Here is a 7,717-nt window from a genome sequence, read left to right on the forward strand (position 1 = left end):
AGGGGAAGGGGCGTGACTACCTCACGGGAATGGTTTCCCTCTCGGGGTGCCGAGACTGTTCTGAAACTAGAGAGCGGTGTGGCACACAGAGCGGACATGCAGCTGTCGCTTTACAGGGTCACTGCGTGCCATGTCAGCTTCGCCTCAATTTTAAGACATGGTCCGAGTCCAGGAGGAGCTCTGGGAACGTTTCCAGTTTCCTTTACTTTGGGGCTGCCAGGGGTGCCAGTCCCTGGGTCTGCCCATGGCCTGGGGAGTGCGGCCCACCCCATAAGCGCCAATTCCAGAGGTCCCTGCAGGCAGCGCTCGGCCCAGCTAGGGTCTCCAGAGAGGGGGTGCAGGGTGGGACCCTCAGCCGTCTCTTTCCTTTCTGGGCACAGCAGGGTGCCACGACGACGTGCTGCCCTGTGCTGCAATGGGACCACTCAGCTCACGCCCCATGCCTCACCCTCCAGGCAGCCCCGGGGGGCGGAGGCCACAGCGAGAATCACTGTCTCCTTTTTATAGCGGGCACCCGGGGTCCCAGGAGGCCCAGAGTGGCCCATCAGTCTGTCCACTGCCTCCCAGCTGCGGGTGGGGGCCCCGAGCAGAGGCCGCTGCACCCGGGCCCAGTCCTCCTCCCCTCCCCCACGCTGTGCTCCTGGCAATGCCCCTCCCCGGCCACGGCGGCCCCTCCACCCAAGCCTTCCTCCAGAGCCCCCAGGCTGAAGGCAGGTGGAAGGTGGACGCTGACCCTCAGAAAAACCCCAGGGACTGTGGCACCCCCCCCCTCCCTCTGTCTGCCCCTGGAGCTCCCTGGACCCTCGGAAGTCCTGGTCTCAGGCACCCTCCCAGTGGCGCCCCTCCTCTGCTCTGCCCCTTGCACACTTCATCAGAGGCTCCTCACCCACCCGTGTGCCTGGTCACCATGTGCCCGCCTCGCCGTGGCGGCTGTGTGGCCGTCCCTCCCCCTGGGGTCCCTTGGCTGGGGCTGTGGGGTGGTCTCTACTGCTCCCCGAGTGGCTGGAGAGGGGTGACACGACCAGGGACTGTGAAGGCCACGACGGTGACTGCCCCCAGTGTGGGTGCTCCGTGCACTTTGGGAAATGACTTCGCCTCATGAGGACACCTTTGGCTGCAGCCCCCACCCTCCTCCCAGCACTGGGCCTGGCACACATTTCCTAAACAGGGGGCTCTGAAAATGGGTAAGGTTGCAGGTTCCTGGCGGGCCCCCAGAGGCACGCTCACACCTCAGCCCTCCTTACAGCCAGGGTCTGGGCCCCTTAGCAGGTGCCTCTGCCCTGAAGGGCATCTGTCTTCTCTCGGGAAGTGGGTCTGGAGCAAGGCCTCCCAGGGCAGACGTGCCCTGGAGCCTCAGTTTCCTCACCAGCAAGATGGGAGCAGGAAGGGCTGCCCAGCAGGCTGCAGGGAGGATACGGGGAGGTGCACGGCCCTGCTTCCTGGCCCTGCTGCCCAGAGGCGACCCTCTCCCAGGCCCGGAAGCCCCTGGGATTCAAGAAGGCCCCGGGCTGGATCCCTGCACTGGCTGATCTCTGCAGGGTGGGGGTGAGGGGGTGATTCAGCCTCCTGGGAGATGCCCCGAGAGAGTGGGAAAGGGGCCTGGGGGGTGTCCAGGCTGGGAGGACTCTGAATCCAGGCTGCACAGCCCTCGTCCCGAACCCCGTGGGGAGCTCGCAGTGCCTAGCTGAAGCCTGCACCCCGACCCTGCCTGGCCCCTCCTTGCCCCTCGCTGTCCCTAGGGCCTGACAGGTGCTGGGTGCCCCGTTGGCGCTGGGACCCCCAGAGACCCTGGGGGTGGGAGCCTCCACAGTCACGCGAGCCCGAGCGCATGGCTCTGCTGTCTCCATTGCTCAGAGGGGACATGACTTAGGTCAGTGACCCATAGCAGGGGGGGACCCCAGAAACCCTGCTCCCCCTGCTCAGGCACAGCACACATTGTGTGTCCAAGGCCCAGGCAGCTCACGGACCCCCAGCCCCAGGACCATTTTTTTCCTTCCTCTGGGCCTCGAGGTGGGGCAGGGGCCTAGGGTAAGTGCTGGGACCCCTTGGCATCCTCAGCCCTCCTCCCTGGCCGCTGCTGCGAGCTGAGGGCTGGGTGGGGGAGCTCCGCCTCCGGGGCAGGGTCCTCAGGGGGACAGGTCGGTCAGGGGGAGGGGCTGTGGCACCCATGGGCCCATGGCCAAGGACAGCCTCTGCCCCTCTGAGCGTCCAGCTCCAACAGCCATGTCCCAGCACAGGCAGGGACAGGACAGCGCCCAGGGCAACTGGCTCCCCCAAAGTGTGGCACCACCCGTGCCAGCCTGGCCAAGGCCCTGGACGCTGGCTGGGTCAGCTCACCTGGTGCCCCGCTGCCGGGCCCTGGGGCCTGCACCTGCTGGGCCAGGTGGGGACCCAGTTTTCCCCTCCCACAGGCCCTGCCTGCTGTCCCCAGAGAACTGCAGCTGGGGGTGGCGGGGGCAAGGGCAGGGCCACTGACCTTGGCCTGGAGGTGCCACGCTGGCCCCAGGCCCTGTTTTCGTATCAGGTGGCCACAGCCGTCCTAGGGCTTCTGGGGAGAAATGGTGGGGGTGGGGGGGCAGAGGAGTTTCAGAGTGGGATTTTATCCCCGGTGCCCACTGCACTGGGTGTACAGGCCAGCATGGAAGCTGCCCCCGGGGCACATGCACGCACACACTCACCTCCCAGCTGGCCAGGCCCTGCGGGTGGGTCTGTCGTGGCCTCCAGGCCTGAGAGCAGCAGCCCCGCCCCCCAGCATGACTTCCAGACCCCCGGGGCCCCATCTCCCAGCAGCTGTGGCCACCTGGGTGGTCCCAGATCCATGGGCTCCTGCCCCAGTACTGCCCGCTCCAGGCATGGGGACCCCCGGCCCACCCTGCCCAGCAGGACCTGCCTGGGTGCACTGCCCTCCTGGCCCCGCCCCTGCCCCGCCCTCCCAGCCCGCCCTCCTGCCCCACTCCCCTGCCCCCTGCCACGCCCTCCCAGCCCCACCCTTATGTCCCCGCCCCTGCCCCGCCCTCCTGGCCCCACCCCCTGCTGGGCTCCGGGAGCAGCCACGCCTTCCTCTGCACCCACAGCTCCCCCAGCATCTCCCACATCTGATGCGTGTCCTGGCCTGGTGTCTGGCTGCGGGGCTTAGGGCGGGGCCACCTCCCTCTGGCCCGTGGGGGGTGCGAGGCAGTGGGGAGGACAGGGCAGCAGGTGCCGGGAGTTCCCGTCCCTGTCAGACGCGCCCGCTCGCTTCCCCATTTTCTTTCTCTGGTCCCTTCGCCCCTAAACACCCGTGTCGGCAGCGGAGGGGGCGTGGCATGGTCAGCACCTCACAGCCACCAAGGGCCCGGCCAGGTGGCCGCAGCCATCAGGTGGTCACCACGGGGCCGGCACCCCACGTGGGTCGCCCCAAAGAGCAAGAGCAGGGCCGCGGGCAGGAGAGCACCAGTGTCCACCGCAGCCGCGTCCACGCAGCCGGATGGCGAGAGCAGCCCCGCGTCCAGGGACGACAGCAGGGAAGTGAAGCACCGTCCACACCAGGGGACGGGAGCGAAGTCCTGAGCCGTGGCAGCGTGGAGGGACCGGAGGCGGGACTGCAGGGAAGAAGGCAGCGCCAGGGCCGGGCTGGGCAGGCGCTCTCAGAGCTGTCCCTTGGCGAGGCCGCCCGCTCAGCACAGCTCTAACCTCGAGGCTGACCGGGAGAGAAGCCGCGGGGCAGCCAGAAGTGGGGGATGGGCGCCGGGGACAGAAACGCACAGGTCGCAGCCCTGGGGAGCGTGCCCCGACCGGGCCCCCTGGCCCCTAAAGCCCGCGTTCCCATGGTGGAAGCCAACTGCTGCTGTTACCGTAGCAGCCAGCGAACTAGAGACGGAAACACCTGGAATAAGCAGACCCATGCACAGAACGGACACTAGTGGTTGCGGGCGCTGGGGTACAGGGGTTTTACCTTGGGCGATGCATATTTTCTGAGCTTAGATGGTGGCCGCGTCATGAATGCACCAAATGCCACTGAAGCGTGCACTCTGAGACGGGTCATCTTATGTTGCATAACACTACCTCGATCAAAAGACGAAACAAGCACAAACACACAGCAACCCCACTGAGGGCCAACAGTGTGCCAAGCGCCATCGCCCTCTGTGGGGGAGGGGCTGGCTCCGTTTTACAAATGGGGAAACTGAGGCTGGGAGGTGCTGGCCCCAAGCTGGTGCAGGTAGAGGCTGTAGTCGGAGCCCAGGTGGGCACGGTGCCCCAGCCTCGCTCTCCCACCTGTGGACCCACAGCCCTTCCACCTCCTTCCCCCACTGCCCCCTCTCCTCCCCAGAAAACCCTGAAAGGTGCCGTCCACGCCAGCCGCCACTGCACCTGGGGACTCGCTGGACTGCAGCGCCCCGTGCCCTGGCACCCATCTGGGCTCCCTTCTGAAGCCCCGCCTCCTCTGCCCAGCGCCTTCCCCCTTGGCAGCCTCTCAGGAATTGGTGTTTGTTCCTCACCTCCTGCCCAGCTTCCTTCGCCCCCACCAAGTCAGTGACCCCTGTTTTCCTTGCCCCTCCATAGTCACCCTGCGTCTCGCTGGGCAGCTGGGCATTTCCAGGTTCACCGGGCGCTAAGGCCCAGCAGCCCAGCCAGTGGGGCGTGAGCGGGAGGGCGGTGAGCGTGCCCACCTCGCCACCCAGGGCAGGGGGCTGATGTCCGCCGCGGGCCAGCCGAGCACGGATGTGTCCCCAGCTGAAGGAGTAACCAGTCCCCACGAGCACACAGCCCTGCTGGGAACCAGCCGCGTGCCCTCCCTGGCCCCTGGGAGAGCGCGCGGAAGGCACAGGGACCGGCCTCTGGCCGCACACGTGACCGTTGCCAAAGTGGAGCAGGGCCATGAGGCCCCAGGCCTCAGGCTGTACATTTTAATAGCTACGAGGCAGCCTGGACGTGTGGCGTGGCGAGGGCAGGGGCCCGGCTTCAGTTACACAGTGGCCACCGCCTCCTCTGCAGCTGCAGATGCCCCGGGATGGGCGGGCCGGTCCTCACCGGGTCCGAGATGCCCGCCCTGTCCTTCCCGGCCTCAGTGTTCTCACCACCTCTTCCGGGCGGGGTGAGCTCAGGCAGCGCAGCCCTGGCCAGGGCCTGACTCTTGGGAGCAGAGACCCTCTAGAGCCTCCAACCCAGCACCAGGCAGGCAGGGGCTCTGAGGCCAAACTGGCCTTGGCGTCCACGACGAGGCTGGCCATTTCCTTAATGCATCTTTACAGCTTAAAAAAATAAATAAAAAGCAGCCCACGAACGAGCATCAACGAGAGCAGCAGCGGCTGGTGGTGGGGACTCCAGGGCCACTGCCTGGGTTCAAATCCCAGCCCCGCCCTCCGTGTCAGAGGGGAAGGGTCTTTCTGTGCCTTGGTTTCCCCATCTGTACAATGGTGGGGGGCAGTCCCTCCCCCAGTCTGTGGGGTGAGCCGGCCGGGTTCGTGTGTCTGCAGGGTCCAGACGCAGCAGGCAGGCTGCTGCAGGGGCTCCTCCCGCCAGGGCTGGCACAAGCAGGGACACCGACAGCTGTTGAGAGTGGGCTCAGAGGCAGAATGGCATCCACACGTGCCTCGGTTTCCCTGCTCGTTAAATGAGCAGGACATTAAATGAGCTCCGCAGACAAAAACATGTCACTTTCAGATGCCAGCGTGACTCATCCACCTGCTACTGGCTGGGGGGCTGCTGCCTGGCTCCCAGCTCCACACCTGTGTCTCTGTGCGCCCTCTGGCCCCCCCACCTCTGCCCCCCAGTACCCTCCTGACCCCTCCATCTCTGCCTCCCCAGCACCCCCATCACTACACCCCCTCTCCAGCATCTTCTCAGCATCCCCATCTGTGACTCCCCTCATCTCTGCTCCCCATTTTACTCTGGCAGAGACTGAGCTCCACCTGCCACGACGCCTGTGTGTCCCCTGGGGGATGCCGCCCCCCTCCCTCCTCCTTCGGTCCCTGCGTGCCCGACACTCCTTTTGGTCCTGGCGCTCCAAGCAGACACCCAATGGGAGGAGCGTGCGGGACTGCACTGGGGTGCCTATGTGAGCGGGGCGGGGAAGGGCGGGCCAGGCCCCGGGAGCGATGCGAGTGAGGGGAGGAGGGGGAGGCCATGGGGACCCGCAGAGGCTTGCACCCCAGGTCTGCTTTGCTGTGGCCCCCCAGCTCCCAACACCCAGGGTGGAGCCATGGGCGTGGCCAGCCTGCTCCCTGAGGCAGGAGGCCAGCCGGGCGCCCCCTCCTCCCTGGGACTCTCGCAGGGCAAGGCTCCCCCAGCCCAGGGTGCCAGGGGGCAGTGGGCACGGGGCGTCACTCCGTTGCCGAAGGGGGTCCTTGCAGGCCGTCCGCCTCCCTCTGGTCCGTCTTGGGGACGCCTTTCGTGGACTGGTCCAGCAGCCTGAACGGCGCTGTCCCATCTCCTGTTCTAGAGACGGGATCTCATGAGTCTCTCAGTCCAGAAGGAAAACCGAGTACCTCCACCCCGCTCCCTTCCAGGGGCCATGGTGTGGCCTCAGGTGCTGCTCCGTGTGACTCTTCACGGAGATGAGCCCTGCGCCCTGGGACACAGGCTGCAGGAAGGGGCCCCGGTTCCGGTATCGCCCTGACTTGCCTGCGCAGCAGCCACGGCTGCCTCATCACAGCCTGGAAAAGAAGCCACTGCACCAGGGGTGCTCCACGGCCAGGGGCCCCAGTGACCCTAGGCTGCCCTCCATCAGGGCCGTGAGGCGCCAACACCCGCCCCAGGTCTCCACCAGCCTGTGCACACGGCGCTTCCAAAGGGGCAGCAACCTTGCAGCCGCTCGCCAAGGGGCCGCACCTGGCCCAGTGGCCCCTGCACATGGCCCCCGTGGCTGCCCGCTGCTGCCACCTTCGCAATGCTTCCACACCTCCTGGCTTTACACACGCCATTCCATGGGCTGGAACATTCTCCCCACTGCCAAGGGTTGAATTGTATCCTCCAAAAAGGATAGGTCTAGGACTTAAAATTAAGATGTCAATCCTGCTCACAGCCGTCTACAATTTCAGTGCAATACCTATCAAAATTCTAGCAGCCTTTTCTGCAGAAATGGAAAAGCTGATCCTCAAATAACCAAAAACAATCTTGAAAAAGAACAAACTCAAGGACTCACACTTACTATTAAACATACTACAAATCTGTAGGAATTGGGACAGTGAGGTACTGGTGTAAGGGTGGACAACCCACGGGACGGGAACTGTCCAGAGTCACAGCCATACATCTGTGGCCAAAACGTTGTTTTAAATCCATCCAAAGTCTCCAGCTGACTTCTGACCAGGGAGCCTTTCAGTGCGGAAGGAGAATCTCTTCAACACAGTGTGGGGCCGACGGGAAGCCCACCTACAGGGCGGTAAGCGCCCACCTCCCAGCACAGACAAAAAGTAATGCAGAGCAGGCCAGAGACCAAAAACAAGATCTAAATACTAATCAGTTGTTAGAGGGGCATCAGGAAATACCTCCAGGACCTTGAGTAGGCAATGGCCTTCTAGATTTGACAGCTAAAGCACAAGCAACAAAAGAAAAATAGGTAAACAGGATGTCATCAAAATTAAAAACTTAAAGGACATTAACATAATGTGAGAAGGCAACCTACAGGATAGGTGAAAATATTTGGAAACTATATACAAGGGTTTAAAATCCAGACTATATAAAGAACACCAGCCATGCAAAGACAAACCCAATTAAACAAACCAGATGGGAACAGACC

The sequence above is a fragment of the Tamandua tetradactyla genome, chromosome 23 (genome assembly GCF_023851605.1).
Source record: "Tamandua tetradactyla isolate mTamTet1 chromosome 23, mTamTet1.pri, whole genome shotgun sequence".
NCBI classification, from domain to species: Eukaryota; Metazoa; Chordata; class Mammalia; order Pilosa; family Myrmecophagidae; genus Tamandua; species Tamandua tetradactyla.